Raw genomic sequence first — 20788 nt, forward strand, 5'->3', positions numbered from 1 at the left:
ATAACAGACTAAACCTAACAAAGCCCTACTGCAAACCTAGAGCAACCTACTGCCCTTGCAGATTCCTCTTCCTGGGACACGTTCTGTTACATCCCAGCTGCCTGAAAGTGATCATGAAAAGCCTTGATCACAGGACGGTTGCTTTGGGGAGGGAAACTGAGCAGGGTACTTGATTTTGTTGTAATGCTCTGTGGGATGGGAAAAGCAGCTTTGTACCTGAGGTTGCAGTTGTCTTTCCTTCTGTTGTGCCAGTCTAGTGGTGCTTTTTGGCATGCGATACAACTCGGGGGGTACTCCTACAGTTACTTCTTAAAACAAACAAACACTAATTAGTATGTAAGTTACACAGAATGGTGACTGTAGCCTTTTCACGAAGAAACCCTGCCCCCACCTCAGAGACACAGATCTGGGTTAATGTGAGGGCCTGATCCTGAAGGATCCTGAGTGCCTGGGAAGCATTCAGCATTTTGTAGAACAGCGATGTAGGGCCTGGTTTTCAAACGAGCTGAGCACCTGTGACTCCCTTTAACTCTCCCTGAGTCCAGGGCTGAGGGAACTGATTTGCTGAAACCGGGTCCTTAGCCTCTGTGGATCACTGGCTTTGTCTGGAATCATTGACGATAGGGCTGGAAGTGACCACTTGGGATCATTAGCACAGGATTATTCTCTATACCTGACTCCTATGTGTGTCACCTGACTGCTTGAGCACATCTAGAGAAGAGGCCACAGTGAAGTCCTCTGGCCTCAAGAGGACAAAAATTGGATCAATTTCTTGTGAGTTCTTGCCTTGTTGTGTTGACATCTCTGTGTGCATATCCAATTGGCTCCTAAAGCTTTCCTCAGCTGGGAACCCTAAAAACAGACAATGGGGAGCCTGAGTGTCCTGGAGCACAGAATAGCAATGACAAATTCATATAGATAAATAAATAATAATGAAGTGATTTAAGTTAAACTGGTGCAATCTGTGTGTGTAAATAAGCCCCTGTGCCCTCGCTGGTCGGGTCCTCTGTAAGGGTCATATTTTGTTTGCTCAGAGACTGTGGATTTCTTGCTGTAAGTTTTGTTGGCAAAGCAATTTCTGATGTTGGCTGTAAAGTCTGTGGTCCGTGTTACCTGCAGTCTCTGGACCTGGTCTAAGATGAAGATTTGAAGTGCGCATGTTGCTCTCATTGGATAGGATGCATTTTGCTTGGATGAGCAAACTCACATTTTGGCCGTTTGAAGTAGCAGATGATGAGCACGCTCAGTGTCAGCAGGAACAGAAGAGGCAGACCCACTATCAAAACCATAGGTGCTGTGTTGGGCAGAGATGAGAGACGGTATTCATGTCAAGAACACATTGACTAAGTGAGAACAAATAATTAAACAAGGTAAAATTATTTCATGGTTGGGCCTGTAATAATGCACAACAGTCATCAAAATAAAACAACTGCTTGAAAATTTTCACCTTTTTCTTAAAGGAAAAATATTTGAACAATTTTTGCCAACATTTTCTCCCACGTTTTTGGTCTAGTTATATTTAGTCAATTTCTTTTCAAATTTCAGATGGAAAATAAAATTAAACCAAACCCCAACCAACCAAATCTCCCCAGAACGGGAAAAAATCATTTTTCAATGATTTTATTTCCATTTCTCTCTGATCAACTCTACTAATGACAAATAGGCCATGTCTACATTACCAAGTTTTGCCGCTACAGGTTAAGTCAGCATACAGCTGCTGCAGAGAGTACATCGCTTGTGCCCGTGCACACTTGTGTCCTTGCGTTGGTGAAGTGTATACTCACCAGGAGTGCTTGTGTTGAGGCACAGTGTACAACCTGCCACCATCCAGTGCAGTGTCTTTTGGGAATGCATGGTGGGGCAGAAATGACTCATACAGTGGTGGCTGGGAGCAGAAGGTCAACTTCCCACAATGCAATGTTGTCCATCCCTAATATCTCTATCCCATTATTTTCACACCTATTTTCGATTTTCCATGAATCCGCATAGGACCTGTTGCTGTCCACTATCTCTGACAAAAGCCTGGAACCTGCACAGCTCTGCACTGTTGTCATGAGCATTGCAAACACAGGATGGAGGATCCTCCTGTATTTTCAGAGCCAGAAGAAGACTCATGGGGAACGTGATGATTTCCTGGCAGTCAGTTTAATGTTGGACGTAGCGAGAACCAATTCAAGGTGGTGGTGGTTGTTCACAGAGCAGCTGCAAACAGTGGAGTGCCACTTCTAGGCCCAAGAAATGAGCACTGACCGGTGAGATCACATCATAATGCAGGTTTGGGATGAAGAGCAGTGGCTGCAGAATTTTTGGATGCACAAGGTCACATTCCTGGATCCTCTGCACTGAGTTCCAGCGCAGGGACAACAAAATGAGAACTGCACTGACCTACTTTTCCATGGCTATTCAAGTGCTGGTGGATCACTAGGGATGCTTCTCTGACATCACTGTTGGTGCATGACAGTTGCATCTTTAAGAACACTGTACTGTTAAGAAAACTCCAAGCAGGGACCTTCTTTCCCGACCGGCAGATTACCATTGGCAATGTTGAAATGCCAATAATGACCTGGGGGACACAGCCAACCTCTTACTTCCCTGGTTCATGAAGCCACACACTGGCTACCTTGACAGCAGCAAGGAGCGATTCAACTACAGGCTCAGCAGGTGCAGAATGATAGTTGAATGTGCTCTTGGTAGATTGAAAGGGTGCTGGCGCTGTTCGACCACCAGATTGGATCTCAGCGTGAAAAATATCCCAATGCTTATAGCTGCCTGTTGTGTCCTGCATAATATTTGTGAAGCGAAGGGGGAAAACTTGCTGCAGCAGTGGAGGTGGAATGGCTGTCTGCTGAGTTTGAACAGCCAGACACAAGGGCTATCAGACGAGCTCAGCAAAGAGCTATACGGCTTATGGAGGCTTTGAAAGAGCACATTAACAGGAAGCCACAGTAATGTGCTTTGGGTATATTCTGCTCAACCTGGGGTGGCGGGCTGGGGGCCTGTTAGCAACTGTGTGGTGCTTACTGCACATCTGTGCATATAATAGCCCCATTATCTATTAATGTTGCAGAGTCTGCTGTGCATTTATGACAGCTGTAGTGTTCAGTACTGATTCATTGGGTTGTGAGTGTACAAGACCACTCTTTTCACTGCCAGCAGGTATTATATACCCTGTTGTGTAAACCGATAACAATGCATTATTTTTTTAAAAAAAGCTTTTTATTCACTAACGAAAACAGCTCCAAAAATAATCTGAACAACTTCTAGGCAAATATATTTTACTTTTAAAAATGGAGGAACCTTAGTAAATGAACAAGAGGAAGGAGTATTGATGTCCATTGTAGCTACACCTACATCAACTGTGGCTGTCACAGGTCAATATAGATGAAGCTGTGGCTGTCCATGGTTTTCCCCCAGCGTGGAGTGGTAGGGTTAGGCCCTGAGGCCATGAGGAAAGCTGAGGGTGGTGTAGAGAGAAGCTATGCTGCAGTTCTCCACTGACTGCAATGGGAGTTGAGCCCAGGATTGTTGAACCTGGAGGTCAACAAAAGCCTGCAGCTTCTGAGTTTGCTGTCAGAGAAGCTCCATCATGTCCTGGAGCATCTCCTGTGCCTTTCTCCTGCCCCCTCTTTCCTTCTTTGTACAGTCTGCAGTATTCACACTCCAGGCCCCCTATTCAAGGTCTGATGCAGCACTGGCTTGAAGGCTCTCACAGAACATGGCCTCCTGCATCCTCTGTCCCAGATAAGGAGGAGACAGTGTGGTGTGGAGGAAGAACCCCTTGAGACCACATAAAACACACAGAGGTACCATTGTCAGGAGAGTAGGAACGGAAAGTGAAACTTAAGACTCAGAACTCCCCCCCCCCCCCTTCCGTTGCTCTCCTAAAGTGTTAAGACAAGCTTATTGATGCTTGTGCTTTGGAGTTCCTGAACCCTGGTGCCACTGGCAGCACCAGCTATGGTGAGTATGACCTGCTAAGGGTGAAGGAAACGAGGAGAAAATTGCTCAGTTGCATGAAACTGAGTATAAGGAAAAGGTACTGAAGACTGGCACCATTTTCCACAGGTGGTAGTGATTTTAGCTGATATCTCACCTCTGGGAGAAACAAAGGCACAGAGAGAGCACAGCTGCTGCTGGGGTCCCAAAGCCCCCCAGGCCCATATACTGCTAGTCTGTGTGCTGCAATAGTGCCTGCCAAAGTTATCGCAGACTGGTGTGGGGAGGTGTCATACCACAGAGGAAGAAATAAGGCTGCCCTCCCTAGAAACCTTCAGCAGAGGACTGCAGAGAACCTCCATGGAAGCTTCATGAAGATCTCTCAAAAGGGTTCAAGGGACATCCTTGTGTATGTAAACAAACTGCTCTGCATGCCCTGCCCCCCTCGGAACTCTAGAAGTGAACAAAAAGCAGATAGCAACTCTACCTCTCTTGGATGAACCACTGCCTCTTCTAGCACAAGTAAATTAATGAAAATCCAAAGCTGTGTCCTGCTATTTTACTGCTTCCCAGTAATGGAGAACTTTTTTACACACTTACCCGAGGTTCCTTCCCCTGCATCGGGCTCACTTGTGCTCGACTGGCTGCACTTTGGTGGAGTCAAAAATGTGTCCTGGCTCTCTGCACAGCTGGCTCTCCCAGTTGCCCGTCCCCCATACGCCGCCTTCTCTGCCTCCTCCACTGTTCACAGCAGGGGTCTATGACTTGGGCTCCTTGGAGGTATCTGGTGCTGGGCGGGGGATGCCTCTGCTGAGGATGGCATGCACCTAGCTGTAAAAGCAGCCGGTCTGCAGCTTGGCACCAGATTGATCGTTGGCCTCTGATCTTCCGGTACGCGGCCTGCAGCTCCTTGGCTTTCACCCTACACTGCTGCTGATCCCCATGGTACCCTCCTCCTGCATCCCCAAGCAATCTGCTGGTAGATGTCGACGTTTCTATAGCAGGTTCGGAGCTGTGCGTACACAGCCTCTTCTCCCTACAGGCCCAGGAGCCACTATACCTCCTGTCTACTCCAGGGAGGAGCGTGGCTGAAGCGTGCCTCTGCCATGATCAGTTGTACACAGCAGCAGAGAGCGGATAGAGGTGTGTCCACCAAGCCAGGCAACCAGGAAAAGTCATTTCAAAAATTCACAAGGGCTTTAAAGTGGGGGAGGGTTTTCCAGTCTACATGACCCCTGCGCAGTGGAGCTGACCATTGTAACCAGAGCGATCAGCATCAGGCATTGTGGGACACCTGCTGGAAGACTGGTAGGATCACCATAAGTAACACAGTGTCTACACTTGTACTGCATCAACCTCTGTACTTTGACCTTGGCTCAACGCCGCTCGGGCAGGTGCTGCTGCTAGGTCAGCGTGATGGGGCACTTACAGCTGTGGGAGACCAATTTAAACGCAGACACATCCACAATTAGACTGACATAAAGCGGCTTATGTCAACCTCACTTTGTAGCGTAGACAAGGCCAGGCTTAGCGCGAAGGTTCATGTTGACTAGGGAAATTCCACAGGATTAAAAGCTCTTTCACTTATGTAGCACCTTGCATCCAAATGGAACGTAACGTGCTTTTCTGGCTGACTGCTCAAATTATACACTGTAAATATAGGAGTAGCTTTGCGCATGACTGAAATGCAGCCACCTCTGAGGTGGAATGCAGCAGCTGTCTTACCGTGCATAAAAACACTACACAAAATGCAAGGTGAGTTTAAGTGCACAGGCTGTCATTTCAAGAGCTGGCTAAATACTGCAAAATAATTTCTGTAAATACGGGTTTACATTTTTAATTTGCTCTGACTATGTTTACGCCCTTGGTCGGGGTTGTTTTCTGTGAGTATTCTATAGAAAGAGTTCATCCATCCGGCCTTGTGGTAACTGAATGACTAATACTGGGGCAACTACTAATGAAGAGAGAATTTTCAGCGCTGACTCCATACATTCCACTCTTGGTGGCATATTTCAGGTTTCTGGAGGTGGAGGAGCTCGGGGTTCAGAGGAGGGAGGGAAGAACCGATTTCACATGCCAGACTCTCAGCTGCTATACATTGATGTCGCTTTAGTGACGTCCGTGGAACAACATCAATTTACGCTAGCTGTGGAGCTGACCTTGGGCCTGTGTTTAACTGTGTTCAGTGAAGGTTGTTCGATACAATTAATCCAGCTCATCTTTAAAAGTGTAGCCTCAGGGCCTGCTGTGCGATTGCACCTGAAAAACGTGCATGTGATTGTGTCTGTGTGCAGTTATCACAACTGCACGTGCAAAAGGGATAACTGTGTGCACAAAGTAATCTGGTTGAGCAAGATCAAATTAGACACCTGATATGGCTGAAAATCTGTTTTGTGTCACTAGTTCGTTTCTAGTTTTCTAAAACTGATCATCTTCGATAATGAAATAGGTTATGGATAATGAAATATCCTGCCCCTTCCCGCACCCCGGGTCTCCCCAGCAGTGATTACCTTCCTGGTGCGCAGTAAAAAGAACACACCCTTCTGCTGCAGTTTGATTCTCCGGTTTCTGACCTGAACCTAGAACATAAATCAGCAACACAGAGAGTCTCACTTTGGATGCTGGGATTTTCAAAGGAATCTTGGTGGGCTCTGCCACAGTCACAAACTGGCAGGAAGCAGCCCAAGGAGTGCGGGGAGCTGCTCTGTGAAAGGTCTGGAGGCAGATGAAGATAGGAAGTAGCCCAGGACAATAGCAGTGAGTCTGAGGTAGCAGCAGACCTTAGCTGCATAATACAGGGTCCCGGGCCTGGCCTGCATTCTTCTACTGACCCCCCACCTCCCAAGGAAAGGGATGTATAAGCCCCTCTGGTGCAAGGGGGACAAGGACCCTGAGCCCTGGCTGGGGCTGAAGGCCTGGCATAAGTCATTACACTCTTGTTTGGCTGGACTTTTTACTACCCTGGAAGGGATGGGACTATCCGTGTCCTGGCTGGAGGGCTGAGCTGTGAGATGGGGCAAACAACCGCAGGGCTAGAGGGGCTGTGAACAGGGGCACCAGATGTGAAGAGCCTGCTGCACTGGCCACAAGAGAGCATGCTGGCCAGTAAGTAACCCCTTCACACCTGTGCAGAGGGACGTTTCTTCCTAGCCCCTAACAGTGAATGGTGGGTTCTGGGCTTACCTGAGCTTTAGGGAGAGAGGAAGGTGTGTGCTACCAGCTAAAGCACCTCTTAGCTGCTTCTCTTGGCCCTCAGATAATTCAAAAGGCTTCTTTTGACATGGTCAAGCGCAGGGCCCCACTCGTGTGAATAGCCCCAGTTTTGCAGAATCAAAACATTGCCCTCGAAAGAGCCCTCAATGGGGCCAAGAGCTTCTGCTGGGTCTTATGAGGGTTGGTTTAGAAATAAGGCCATAACAACCATGTGAAAAGCAGGTGGGACACACGCCCCCCAGCTCTCAAGGGCTCTTCCCACTAGCCAGCATTTGGAATTAGCTTTAATTACCTTTGCCCATTCCAAGAATTAAGATCTCAAGCATGGTTTGTGGGTTTTACCTTTGATCTGCAGGCGGGTCTCTTCTCCCAGCTGAGGAGGATTTGGCTGGGTCTTGTTTCCAGCCTTCCTAACTGGCACAGAATGAGCCCTACTCCCTCCGTGTGCCCCCAGATCCTCCATTTGCCACTTTGGGCCCAATTTTCTACATTGAGTAACTCATATTAGCCACTGAATTGACCATCCAATTCACCTAAGTGAGACTGAATCAACACTAAGAGTCTACACTAGAGCAGTCAATCAGTTGTGCTTCAAACAATGATGTTGCATCAGCCACTGGGTCTGTCCACACCCTCAGCTGGGATAAGGTTTGCTATTATGTCCACACTTGGGCACCATGGACTGATTGAGGTTTGGGCTATGATCTCTGACAGCTGTCATTTGACATCTGTCCGAGCAGTTGGTTCCCTCAGCCAGTGCCTCTCCTTAGCTTGCCTGTCTGACCCCCACCATGCACCCTTCATCCCCACCCCCTCAATATTCCCTCTCTCCCCATCCCATAGGTCACCCATCAGGCCATCCCACATTACCTCCCTGCAATGCCCCCTCTACTCCCACGCTGCAGCTCGTCAGCTGGCAAGGAGAAATGAGTAAAGGAAACTCACGGCTCAGGCTGGGACCTGCTTACCGTGAACTTCCAGTTTCGTTCCATTCCCTTTAAAGTTGTGGGTGTTGTTCCCCACCTCACAGGTATAGACTCCAGCATCCTGAGCCTGCACACGGGGTATCCGGACAGAACCAGACCCTGCTGTGAAGTTTATAAACCACTCAAAGCGCCTGTCTGAGGGAATCAGTCTCCTCTCCTCTTTGTACCATGAGATAAAAGCTATTCCACTTGCCTCCATGGGAGGGAACCTGCACTCTATAATGGGCTCCGACCCCATGACTGCAAAGATGCAGGGCGGGGACTGATACATGCCTGGGGCAGCAGCATTTGCAGAGCCTAGGAGAGGAAGAGAAAATAATCATTTAAAATAATGTCCTGAAACACTTTATCTTCCAAGCCCGCCGAGGTTTTCCTAAATCTGATTCTAGTTATGAGCTCAGGAGCTGGACCCCCTAACTGGGGCAGCGATGGGTGTGTCACTAGCGAGCCTGCAGCTGATTGCAGCGTGGGATGAATTTGTTCTGGCGCACTGGTGGGGGGAGAGTGAAAGTTAGAGATTTCTAGTCTAGCTGTGTTTTTAGTACTGCCTCTATCACAGCAACTTCATGAGCTGATGTTTGTTTGGGGCATAGGGGAAGGAAACCACGGGGAACACAAAATTAAATGCATGGGGCAACTACATCAGTGCAGTGCTATGGGGGATTGTTTAGAGGTGCCGTTTCAGGAAAGTCTCCCCTGCAGCTGCGGGTCTACGTTTGTACAGTATGTGCCACTCATATTGCTCAGCAGCTAGTGTTCACTTTGGTGCCTTAAAATATCATCCCTGGTTCTGGCTGAGATCAAAGTCCTTTGCACTGTCCAGGGCTGTAAATGTGAATGGGTCCTTTCACAGTGAAGTGACTGAGGGATGGGAAGGGAAGATGCTGAAAGCTAAAGGTAGCAGAGGACCATGGAATGAATGGGGCGAAGAGGCTGAGCTACCTTGGCATTGCTAGAGGGGGGTCCCTCCACAGCAGGGTTAATGCACGTGGCTGGAGTGGGGAAGTTTGCACTGCTGTCCCCTGCTCTGTGGAGAAACAGAAGATTCCAGTCTCTGGAGTTGTCAGACCCAGAGCACACCCCCTATAACTAGACTGGGATGGCTAAACTGAAGTCCTGATAAGGAGAACGGTGCAGTCCTCTTACCTGTACAAAGGCAAAGCAGTCCTAGTAGGAAGGTTATTCTCTCCAGGACAGGCACCTCGCTCATCCTGGCTGTGAGCTGTCTCCTCAGCAGGTTCTCTGTTGAAAGAGGGTTCTGGGGGAGTTTTCAGTTTTACAGTGCCAAACTCTCGGTTCTCTTCACCAGTTCCTTTCTCTGGGGCCGGGGATTAAGAAAACCAGATGCGTTATTATATGAGAATTATTTTTTGCTCCTTCTGGGCTGGAGTGTCCTTAATACAACAGAGCTACTTCAAAGGCTGTGACTTGTTCTGGAGCATGTCTCGCTCTGCCTTTCTGCCATGAAGGAGCCAGGTGACAGTTGTCCACATGCGTCTAGCAGTGAGTGTGTATCTTTATATATAGCCTCCAAGGCCAATCTCCACCAAAATAGTTTGGCGGCTGTTAGACTCTCTCTGCGTGAGACGCCTCATCTGGCGAGCAAAGACTTCACTAAAGAAGAGAACCTCCGTGAGCTCTGCTAACAAGAAGCAGCGGGGGGAGAGGGGGGGTAGTTTGGGGTTGCGGTTGAGGAATTGGGCTGTGATCCAGCAGATAGCACAACCTGATCACAGCTAAGACCTTTACACACTACGATACTATAAATAATAATGAGGGACAGGTTAGAGAGTCTCTGTAATGAGGTGACACGGGCAAGCTCACTTCTAACTGCTCTTAATCTTTTAAAACAAATCGTTCCTTTAGATGCATGACAGGGCTCGCAAGAGAAAGGTCCCCCTGGTTCAGATGCTGCATGGGATTGGGGGGGTGAGTCAATGGAGAATGAGCCATTCTGCAAATAGCTTTAAGGGCAGGCTCGAAGTTGGCCCAGCAGGAGGGCTACATTGGCAACTTGGTAGAAGCCTGAAGGAGGCAGCTTATTGGCATAATGCTTCAGTTTGGAGTTGCAGCCTGCAGAGACCACCATTCCCAGCAGGCAGTGCTCCAGGTTCCTCTCAACAGAAACTCGGATGAAGATGGAACGTTGCATGCTGGGAACAGAAATCCTGAAGGCCCCTGTTATAAGAGGAGCAGTTAAGGCTGCTCTCAGTTGTGGCATAATTCTGGAGTCACGCTCCTGAAGTAGGCGGCAGTACTCCACATTTACCCCCTTGTAAGCGAACGATTTAATGTGTTCACAAATTTAACGTGTGTCCTGTCTGAGGCTCACCAGGAGACAAGCTGGCATCGCCTGTAACGCACATGACTGCTGCAGCATTAGGATTCCATGCCTGGAATCTCTGCTAGACCTTTCATTGTAACATAACCTTTCAGGAACCCTTGACTGACCAGTGTGTGCCAGATTACTCATGTCGAATTTTCTGAGGTGGGTTCTTTGGGTCTGGCTGCACAGCACACTAAGCCTGGGCTCTGATGCAGGCTTCAGCCGAAACTCTGCTTCCATCCATCCAGAAATCAGTCTGGCTTGGGGAACTGCTCTGTACCCCGCTTGCAGACCTTGCTAGGGCAGGTGGGTCAGAGCCAGAGTCCCACCATGACATGGGTCAAAGCTCAGGCATTTTACGATGTAGTCACAGGTCAAGTGCAGGTTGCCAGACTCTGGTCTGGGGAGTCTGCCAGTGCTATGCCTCAATGCCCTGGAGCTGTGTTTCCCAGCCCTTCAGTGCCAGAGCTTGAGACCATGGGCCAGATCCTCAACTAGTGTGAACTGATGTCTCTCCATGGAACCATGCCAGTTTACATTTCCTGAGGATTTGGCCCCGAATCCTTTGTCTTATTTCCCCTCTATTTTCTCGTACACTTAAAACTCTGTTATCTTATGGCAGATAATAATTTAGGTCTGACCCTCTGCTGTGTTGTTACCAGCTTTACAGCTGCGTGACTCTACAGAGTTACCCAAGTGTAGGCTTGGTGTAACAGGAGAGAATGAGGGGCTTAGAGACAGACCCCCAGGGAATGTAAATTGTCAGAGTTTTACTGACTCTCATCAGCAGCTGACCTGTCCCTTAGTCTGAAGCCAACATCTCACAGGAGTGACCTCCAGTTGGAAGAAGACACTGCTGCATGAAGTTTGAATAAAGCCCAGCAACCACCAGGTTGCACTCTGACAGCGCTGTGGAAAGTGGCGGACTAGACGCTATGGTGATCTAAGCTCTGATGCTTTAAGCACGGCCGCAGGAGGAAGAAATACCTTCCTTTCTGTCTAAGCGAGTGCCCTGCAGACGTGGAAGGAGCACTTGTGAGATGGTGGTTTGTGGTGCAGCTCAGACAATGCGGTGAGTGTACAGAATTAGCTCTGCACCTCGCTGGGGCTGGGGAGCGCAGAGTCTGAAGAGTGGTCCGGGTAACAGTAGCCACAGCGGCCAGTGAAGACCGTAACTGACATGAACATTTGTGTCACATGACTGGGGCCAGGAAATAAAGACCAATCCCTTATGGGCACTCCTTTACGACGTGGTGCACCGCGGAGCAAAAATGGAACAAATGAGGCTCCTGAATCCCAGTCCGGAAGGGAACCCGGCAGAGAGCTGAGCAGGGGGCGGCAGCGTTCCAGACTCTCCTGGAGGCAAAGGTCATGGTAGAGAAATCCGAGAGGGGCAAAGCATCGAGACTGCCCTGGGCCTGGAATCACTGGCGATCGACAGTACATCCCAGCAGGATCAAGGGCACTGCAAATGTCTAGCTAGGCCTGCAGAAATGTCCGGAGTGCTGTGACCCAGGCAACATCACTTGGAAAAGGCCCGTTGTCATTCCAATGAACCAGGTGAGGCCATTCGGTTGGAGACCCAAGAAAGAGAGAGACACCTGGAGTTACTGGATATTGAGCTTTGCCATCTGATGGTGGTATTACCCTTTTGTAACCCTGGCCCATGTCAGGTGACTGCGACCCCCTTCTCCACACTCTCCCCCCAGCACTCCTGTGTCTGCCACCTTTATTACAACCCTGAACCGAAGCATTGACTTCCTGCTCTAACCACTACATCCACTACATCACGCTTTCTCATACAACTTTCTGTGTCTGGATCTTCTGAGTAGCTGCCTTTTAGGTCCCTAAGTTCGATGGTGGAACACAGATCACTGATACCTCCTTACCAAGCTTGTTTTATGCTCAGTGTCTTCTTAGTTAGAATCTGATCCATGAAAGAGGCAAATTAGCTCCTTCTGAATCAGCCTCTGTGATTTATTCAGCAGGCAAGATCTTAAGTGTGAAAGCTAGTTACTCTGCATATTTATAGTTAACATAACCCTTCTTGCACCATTAAAATGCATTATTAATAGGGGATCTATTAATATTCACTACACACTGTTACCAAAATGAGATTTTAATATCAACTAATTACTGAGTTAAGCAGCAAGAATTGAGTGTCGGTTTTTAATCATAACAGTTACTAACTTGTTTCTCCGACCCTGTTCTCCTGTTGCTTAATTCCATTCGTTAAATCTTATTCTTTCGTCACCATTTAAAAAAACACTTTGCTTTTTAGAAAATGTTCTTCTTTACAGCCAACATTTTCCTGGGCCCTAAAAATGCTTCTGCAAATATTTACAGGCACCTGGGTTTGTCTGTGTGAAAACCTGCATCTGGGCACCCCTTGGGCCGCTTCTGAAAGGAGCCGTAGCCCAGCAATTGCCACTGAAGTCAGTGGGGGGCTTCAGAGGCTCAGTGCATCTAGGATCAGGCCTGATATGGGTTATGTATCTAACTGCCCCGTCAAGGGAGCAATTGTGCATGCAGAGATTTGAAAGGGCAAACACTGTTGGATGCTTTTACCATTGAAAAGGTAACCCACTCCCTGTATCCCCATCCCAGCACTGGTTGTACATTGTCTTCTTCTGGCTCCCTGTGTGGCAGATACATTCGTCTCCTTGACTGCCATCAACAGACCTGTTCCTCTTCTTGGCTGCTTGTTGTCCTTACCTTCAGCGCAAGAAGGTGGGACTGGTATTGGACCCTGGAGGAGAGAGTTGGCCAGTTGTATGAGCCTTAGCATTAAGCTTAAAGTTACTTTGCATCCAGTTTTCAAACACCCCCAAGTCCCTCAGCGCTGTGTCAATCTGGGGTTTTAATTTGGTTCATTATGAAGATAGGGATCACCTAAATGTGAGATTGTGGAACAGATCTGGGTTTGGATTTTTACACACACACTTATCACACTTCTTCTCTCTCTCTCATTCACACACACACACACACTTCTGTGTATTGGGATCCAGGGTACTGATTTGGGCCTAGCTCACTTTGATTTCCTAGTCGTGATTTTCAGCCCCCTCTGACAGGTGCTGCCATTTCTATCCATACTAGAGCAAATCTGATGGTAAAATCTGGGATTTTCTCCAAATACTGGAACTTCACTCTCGAACACAGATCCTCTCACTATAGTGCATGCTCATAAGTGGTAATTTTAATAATGCAGAGCCACTAAATGGGTCATCTCCTGACTGAAAATGGAGTCAGATTTACATTGCTCTTGCTTTGCAGTGCGTTAGAAAAGAAACTTTCTTTTCCTGCTTAGGCTGTGTCTACACTATGGACCTTACAGCAGCACATCTGTGCCACTGTAAAGTCTTCTGTGTAGCTGCTCTGTGCCGGCAGGAGAGCGCTCTGGCCTAATTAAACTACCCCCAACGAGCTCTCCTGCTGACACAGCGCTGTCCACACTGGCACTTTTGTTGGTGAAACGGATGTTGGTCCGGGTGTTTGTTTTTTCACGCCCCGCACTGACAAAAGTTTTGCTGACAAAAGTGCTAGTGTAGACAAAACCTAAATGTTTTACCAGCCTCTGACACTGTTTCTGCTATGTGGGCTCCCTCTCGTGGCTATGTCTGTGCATACTTATTTCTCATTTTCTTCACCAAGGTCACTGACAGGATTTCAGATCCACTGGAATTCTATTTGTAAGATTCTCCGATCTACTCCCCCTTCCTGCAGTTTCACACAAGTAACTACGTTCTGAACACTCTCCTAAACGCAAACAATATCTGATCACATGTGCCCTGATATACACTATGGGGACTGAAAGGCGAATCAGGGTGCTTTCCAGACACAGGTGGGGCTGAAAAATCAACATTTTCCCCAGCTCCTGTCATTGCAGGGGCGGTAAGGTGGGCGAAGATGCACTCCGCTTACATCTAACTCAGGATGGCAAGCTTTTGTGACGTGTGTCTCTTGTAGACATGGTTTGGTCAGGTTAATGGTCTGGAGTACATTAGTCCTTATATTTAGGTAATTAAGTCATAGCACATATGCATGCAGTGCCTTGAAAATGTGAAGTGCTACTTAAGTGCTAAGTTGTTATTTTGTTTTGGAATGGACTGTTCTAAGGAACTGGTCACGGTGCATTTGCACCATTGCCTTCTCCTGGATGGCATCTGAACTGCTCAGCTGTGTATCACCGACCCTGTATCGCTCATAGTTAGTGGAGCGTTTCCTTTGGATCATTTATTATGTGCCTGTGCTTTTGTTGCAGGGAGAACTGTGTTCTCACCCAAGAGGAAGTTCTGAGGGGATGTAATTAGTAGCAAAATGATACCCAGGAAGTTCCTATATGGGCATAGTGGTTACAAATGAGTAATCATCAAATAGTTAATCATTTAATGCAGGCACTTGGCTGTCTTGTTTGTATTGCAACACATTGTGCCAGGTCCTCTTGCAGACAGAAATAGATATAACTTATCTGTGTACATGGTGCCTGGATTCCACAGTGATGAGCATAACAGATGCACAGATAGGGTTAGATATTTTGTTCCTGGTTTAGCACAGGTCACCTACTCTACAGAATCAGAGTATAAAGAAACAGGCTGATCTGCTCAGGCTCAGTTCCGGTTCTGAATCTGAGATGGTTGTGAACCTGTAACTACGGGAGAAACCCACTTGTGGGTTTTGAAGGACTGACACATTCCAGAGCCAGAGGCTGGATTTGGGGTGATCTCTGGTAAGCGTCTTAGCATTCGTATAGGTTCTTCTTTGCTTTAATGTGGTTTCTCTGTACTGCTTTCCCCTTAAGAATAAATGTGCTCGCTTAGAAAGAGCTGTGTGGTAACTTACAACGGTGGGCATAGCCTCAGGAAAGAAAGCAATGCTCCAGGTGCTGGCCGTTAGGCAGTCTGGCGCGCTGGGGATATCGCCCCAGCCAGGAGCTGTGCCGCCCGAACGCTCCGGTCAGGAGGAAGAGAGACGCCAGGCTCTGGCCAAGAAAGATGATGGCTGAGGAGCTAGAAATCACTAAGTGGGATCCCTTCGTGGATCATAGAGGAGGAACACAGGTGCAGTTACCCTGAAACTGGGTCAGAACCTAGAACAGGGGCGGGCAAACTTTTTGGCCCGAGGGCCACATCGAGTTTCCAAAATTGTATGGAGGGCCGGTTAGAGGAGGCTGTGCCTCCCCAAACAGCCAGGCATGGCCCGCCCCCTCCCCGTGGGGGGAGCCCCCCCACTTCTCTCCCCTAACGGCCCCTCCAGGACTCCTGCCCCATCCAACCCCCCCCGTTCCCTGTCCCCTGATGGCCCCCGTGGACCTCTGCCCCATTCACCCCTCCCTGTCCCCTGACCGCCCCCGGACCCCTGCCCCTGGCTGCCCCCTCTGCCCCATCCAACCCCTCCTCTCATTCCTGACTGCCCCCTGGGGACCCCTGCCCCATCCAACCACCCCTTCTCCCTGACCACCCCGGGACCCTCTGCCCCTGACTGCCTCCCGTTGCCCCATCCAACCCCCCTATTCCTTGCCTTCTGACCATCCTGACCCCTATCCATACCCCCACCCCCTGACTACCCCCCCAAACTCCCCTGCCCTCTATCCAACCCCCCCTGCTCCCTGCCCCCTTACCGCACTGCCTGGAGCACCGGTGGCTGACGGCGTTACAGCCGCGCCGCCCAGAGTGCGACAACAGGCAGCCGCGCCGCCCGGCTGGAGCCAGCCACGCACCGCACAGCACAGAGCACCGGGTCCGGCCAGGCTCTGCAGCTGCGCTGCCTGGCAGGAGCTCGCAGCCCCACTGCCCAGAGCACTGTGCCGGCAGCACCGCGAGCTGAGGCTGCGGGGGTAGGGGAACAGCAGGGGCGGGGCTGGGGGCTAGACCCCCGGGCCAGGATCTCAGGGTCTGGGCAGGAGGGTCCCGCGGGCCAAATGTGGCCCACAAGCCATAGTTTGTCCACCTCTGCTCTAGAACCTGATCATTTACAGAGGCTTTTAGCCAATATTCAGGGCTCTATTTTCGGAAATTCCTGCCACTCAAATAAGTTGGGAGGGCCAAGAGTATTGGGAGATGCCGTTTGGTCAAGACAATTAAGACTCAGAGTCACCTCTTCATGTGGTGTAAACTGGTATAAGATTGGATTCAGCAGAGCTACGTTGAGGATCTGGCTCAAGGCTTTATCTGGAATCTTTGCAAAGGCTTCGGGGGACCCCAGTGCGCCTTGGAGCTGTGGTTCTCTGTGTGGCGGATCCGTTCATTTGTGAATCGGGATTTGAGCAAATGCATCGAGAGTTTAAATTGCAAATGCGCCCCCTCTGCACACAGACCCAGTGGGGTGGATGGGACACACCCCAAAGAGACCCATGGAGCCCAGAAGCAACAGCGGCTGGAACACAAAGTGGGGCTGGAGTTGAGTGGAGCATGCAGGAGAAACGCAGCACCCTGAACTCTGCCGAGGGCAGGGTCAAAACTCTGGAGTCTCTTGGAGTTCTTTAACCCCTAGTTGGGTGATTTTTTGCTTATGCCACTACTGTCTAGGGGCTCCAACAGTTCAAGTTCATTATTTCCCGCGATGGAATCTGGCCAGCAGGAAGCAGCATTGGAAGAAGCAGAACAATCCAGGAGGGGCCATCAGAGGTAACTATGGCAACCCCGGGCTGGCTCTGTGGGGATGGTCAGGGTTCGAGGACGGGGTCTGGAATGGGGAAGCTGGGAGCTGCTGGAGCTTCAGTTGGTATCTGGGGCAGCTGGGCTTTGCGTCCCGCTCAGTGAAGCGGGAAATGGGGCATCAACCAACGAGGCTGGAGCTGGGCTCCATCTCAGGGCTCACGCTGGAGGCGCCTTCCCTTCAGGGACGCTGGAGAAGGTGCTCGAGTGCAGGAGCGATGCCGGCTGGTGAATGGCCAGAAGCTGTTGAGGGACCTGGTGTCGTGTCACGTACCAGACGTGCCACCTGAGGGGCGTCTCTCCCTTTCTCTTTAGCGGGGCCAAGAATGACAATTCGGTATTGTACAGAGCAGGGTTGATACTTGGGGTGAGCAGAGCAGGGCTTGGGTCACTACATGAAGCAGTGGGAGCCTGTTCCTCTCCTTCTCCTGATCCTTCCAGCAGGCCGGGTTATGTATCCTAGAAAGCTAGGGAAACGTGCAATGATATGAAACCCTTACTGGACCTAGTGAAGCGCACCCACCATCCATGATTGCTGTCTGCTCTGCACCTCCTCTCATCATGGTAAGGCGATCGCTCGGCCACAAATCCTGGCAGAGCTGCTGGCAGCAGGCAGAAATCAGGCCGGCCTCAGAAGGAGGAGAGTAAACTCCGAAAAGGGGGTGGGGGTTTTGGTGCATGACGGAGAAGTGGGTGAAAGCTGGGACCGTGGAGGCAGGTGAGTAACCCAGCAGGACTAGGGAGGAGCCCAAGCGCAGAGCAGTGAGAACATGACAGAGCTTGGAAAGGAAGGTACTGAATCAGGGAGAGGTTGGGCCAATCTCCTGTGGAATAACTTGAACTTCAGATTGCTGGCGGGGGGGGGTGGGGAAGACTAATTCCTCTGAGAAAGGCAGAGTCTGCTTAACTTATAGGGTTTGGGTCTAAAAGTAAAATGGGTGTAAAAACACTAGTAAAATAAATCCAATGTGTCTTTGTTTTAAGTAAGGTTATATAGCCTGGCTTGCTTCATTTCTTCCCTCCTCACCTCTTCTTCTATGGTGGTCAGGTCATGCCAGCCCATACCAGGGAATAACCAGGGGCTGGAGTTCAACCAGAGAAACCTGACCAGGGTCCCATCAGCTCTGTCTTTATTTGACTCTTGAAGGAAAAGAGAAATACAAATAATTTTAACCCACTGAACAATTTAGTGACACACACACTGATAGACCCTTCTGGGTCAATAATCATCCATTTTGTATTGCATGACAGGACCCATATTCACAGGGAATTTGGTGGGAGGGACCCAGAGAACGGCTGGCTGGGACCAGCCTTTCCACTCCTGCTCCAAAAGATACTACTAATGAATACCCTCAAGATTACACAGTGATACATCATGAGGCCCAATATAACTCTTCCCTCCCACTTCTTGTCTCGGCTAATGTCAGTTTCCCCATCGTTGCTGTCCTGGAATCCTATGTAACCAGAGACCATGTGCAAGGCTGAGCCATTTAAAACAGAATTGAATGAAAGGGGAAAGACTGAGCCATAGGCTGGGAAGCCTACGTGCAATGCTAACCATTGCTCTTTCCGCTCAGCGCTGGTCACAGACTGGGCCCAGGGAACGGTGATGCTTGCTGTGTTACTGACAGTTATTTACTGCCCGGGAATTTAGTTAGCTGGAAGGAGGTTTTGGAAAAATCAGAACATTTTGAGATGAATAACAGGGGTAACCATGGTATGGCTCCATGGGGGAGGGGGGCTTCCTGTGGATTTCAGAGCAGGCTGCAGAATGGACGCCAGGAGGAGCTGGGAGCTACTTAAACTTCTTTAGGAGCGAGAGTTTCTGAGGCAGCTGGGAATTGGCTTCCAACTAATGAACCTGGTGTTGGTGGTGTCTTCCTTGCAGAGAAAATGAATTTGTAACTGTAGTCTAGGAGAGACACCTGCTGGTGAATGGCCAGGAGCTGCTGGGTGACCAGGTGCTCTGGAGTGGGAGGGGAAGGTTGGGTTTTTCTTTTTCATTAGTGGGACAAGATTGGCAGTTCAATGCTGTCTAGTGCATTGCTGATTTTTGGGGGGGAGGGGGCAGAGCAAAGCAACAAGAGTTTGTTCCTTTCAATGTCCTGATGTTTCCAGCAGGTCGGGTTATTCTGAATATCCAATGAGACCTGGAAACAAGGGAAATGTGCATCAAATGAACTGTGTTCTGGACCACCAGCGAGGGCTGCCCACTCTGCACCAGCTCCTCCCCTTCACCCTGATCTCCCTCATCACCTGTCTCAGACATCAGTCAAGGGCCCCCACCTGTTTCTGAACTGCCTGTCCAGGTGAGACTCGGCTAAGCTCCAGCTTTCACACAGCCTGCCTTTATAAGCAATTTCATTAGTCAGGTTACCCCGTTACAGTGCAGGCCAGGTCCCACTACCTGGGTGCTCTGGAATCCCAACTCTCCACCCAGATTGTGATGAAAAGGTGAGAGAGACTCGGTGCTTCCACTTGGTGGTTTAGTTGCTGGCTGAGGACTTCTCCTCCTCTAAGGAGTTACAGAGCCCTTCTTAAAGGCAATGCTTTAATAACCCATGCTCTGTAACAGAAGCTGGGAATCAGCAAAAGGGGATGGATCACTTGATGATTGCCCTGTTCTATTCATTCCCTCTGGGGCACCTGGCATTGGCCATTGTCGGAAGACAGGATACTGGGCTAGATGGACCTTTGGTCTGACCCAGTATGGCCGTTCTCATGTTCTTATTATCCAAGGAGTCCAATGCTCTTGAGAAGAATGGAGACTCTCCAATCCTCTGTTAGGTAGATAGATATCGTTATCCCTATCTTGCTCATGGAGATACCAAGGCACAGGGAGAAATGACTTACCCAAGGTCCAACAGCTAGTCAGTGGCAGGTCAGGAAGAGAACCCAGGATTGCTGGCTACCAGTCTTCTACCTCTCCCTCCCAACTTTGATCCTCCCATTTTCTTTACACTTATGTCGAACAAGGACAACGAATGCAACTGTTAACCCCGAAGAGTGAAGCAGTTCTATAGCTAGTGAAAACTGTTATCTAAGGTCCTGTCCACACATCTATTGGGTCTTTCCTTGAGCCACAGGTCAAACTTTTCAAAATGTACTTCCCCATCTGTGACCTTCGAATAGGAGGAGAGGAAGCAGACACAGTTTAATGTATATTTGGGAACATGAGCTGATTGGACCCTACCTGACATGAAATGTTCGATGATGACGGCAAGCATTAGAGTCAACAAGAGCTGCCCTCCAACGATGTTTCTGAGAAGCAGAATATTAATGCCTACAGATGTTGCCACTGAAACACACAGAAGATGGAAAGAAATTTTTAACTTTTGGATTCCTGATAGACTGTGAGCAAGCTAAAAGAAACCTGAATCCCTGGGATGTGAGCTTTCTTAGGGATACCATTCTACCACCTCCCGGTGACAATGTCTCAGCCCAACTGCAACTGCCAATAGTTGGAATTCAATCTAGGGAGAGCTGAAATCTCTGCCAGGGGGCTCAAGCTTAGTGCAGTACTGGAGAAACGGCAATACAGAGCCTATCTCTACGTGAGTCATTCAGCCACAGCCCATGCTCCACCTCTGATGCTTGTCCAAGTGGAATATAAACATCCCTTGGTGCAGCTAGAAAGCTATAAGGAATTACTCCACTATTGGGGCAAACATTCC

The 20788-nt window shown here is 49.3% G+C and overlaps 1 long non-coding RNA gene across 5 annotated transcripts in view; it reads left to right on the top strand.

The window, feature by feature from the left end:
- Positions 1-16985: 16985 nt before the first annotated feature.
- The window catches only part of LOC122462573, a 28617-nt gene continuing 24814 nt past the window's right edge, over positions 16986-20788 (top strand). For 2 of the 5 annotated variants that reach the window (XR_006285223.1, XR_006285219.1), the window contains exons 1-2: positions 16986-17084; positions 19233-19423. This is a non-coding gene — a long non-coding RNA (uncharacterized LOC122462573). The remainder of the gene's footprint in view (positions 17085-19232; positions 19424-20788) is intronic. The other 3 variants (XR_006285214.1, XR_006285222.1, XR_006285215.1) reach the window with 3 other exon arrangements.

Source organism: Chelonia mydas, chromosome 12 (genome assembly GCF_015237465.2).
Source record: "Chelonia mydas isolate rCheMyd1 chromosome 12, rCheMyd1.pri.v2, whole genome shotgun sequence".
Lineage (NCBI taxonomy): Eukaryota > Metazoa > Chordata > Testudines > Cheloniidae > Chelonia > Chelonia mydas.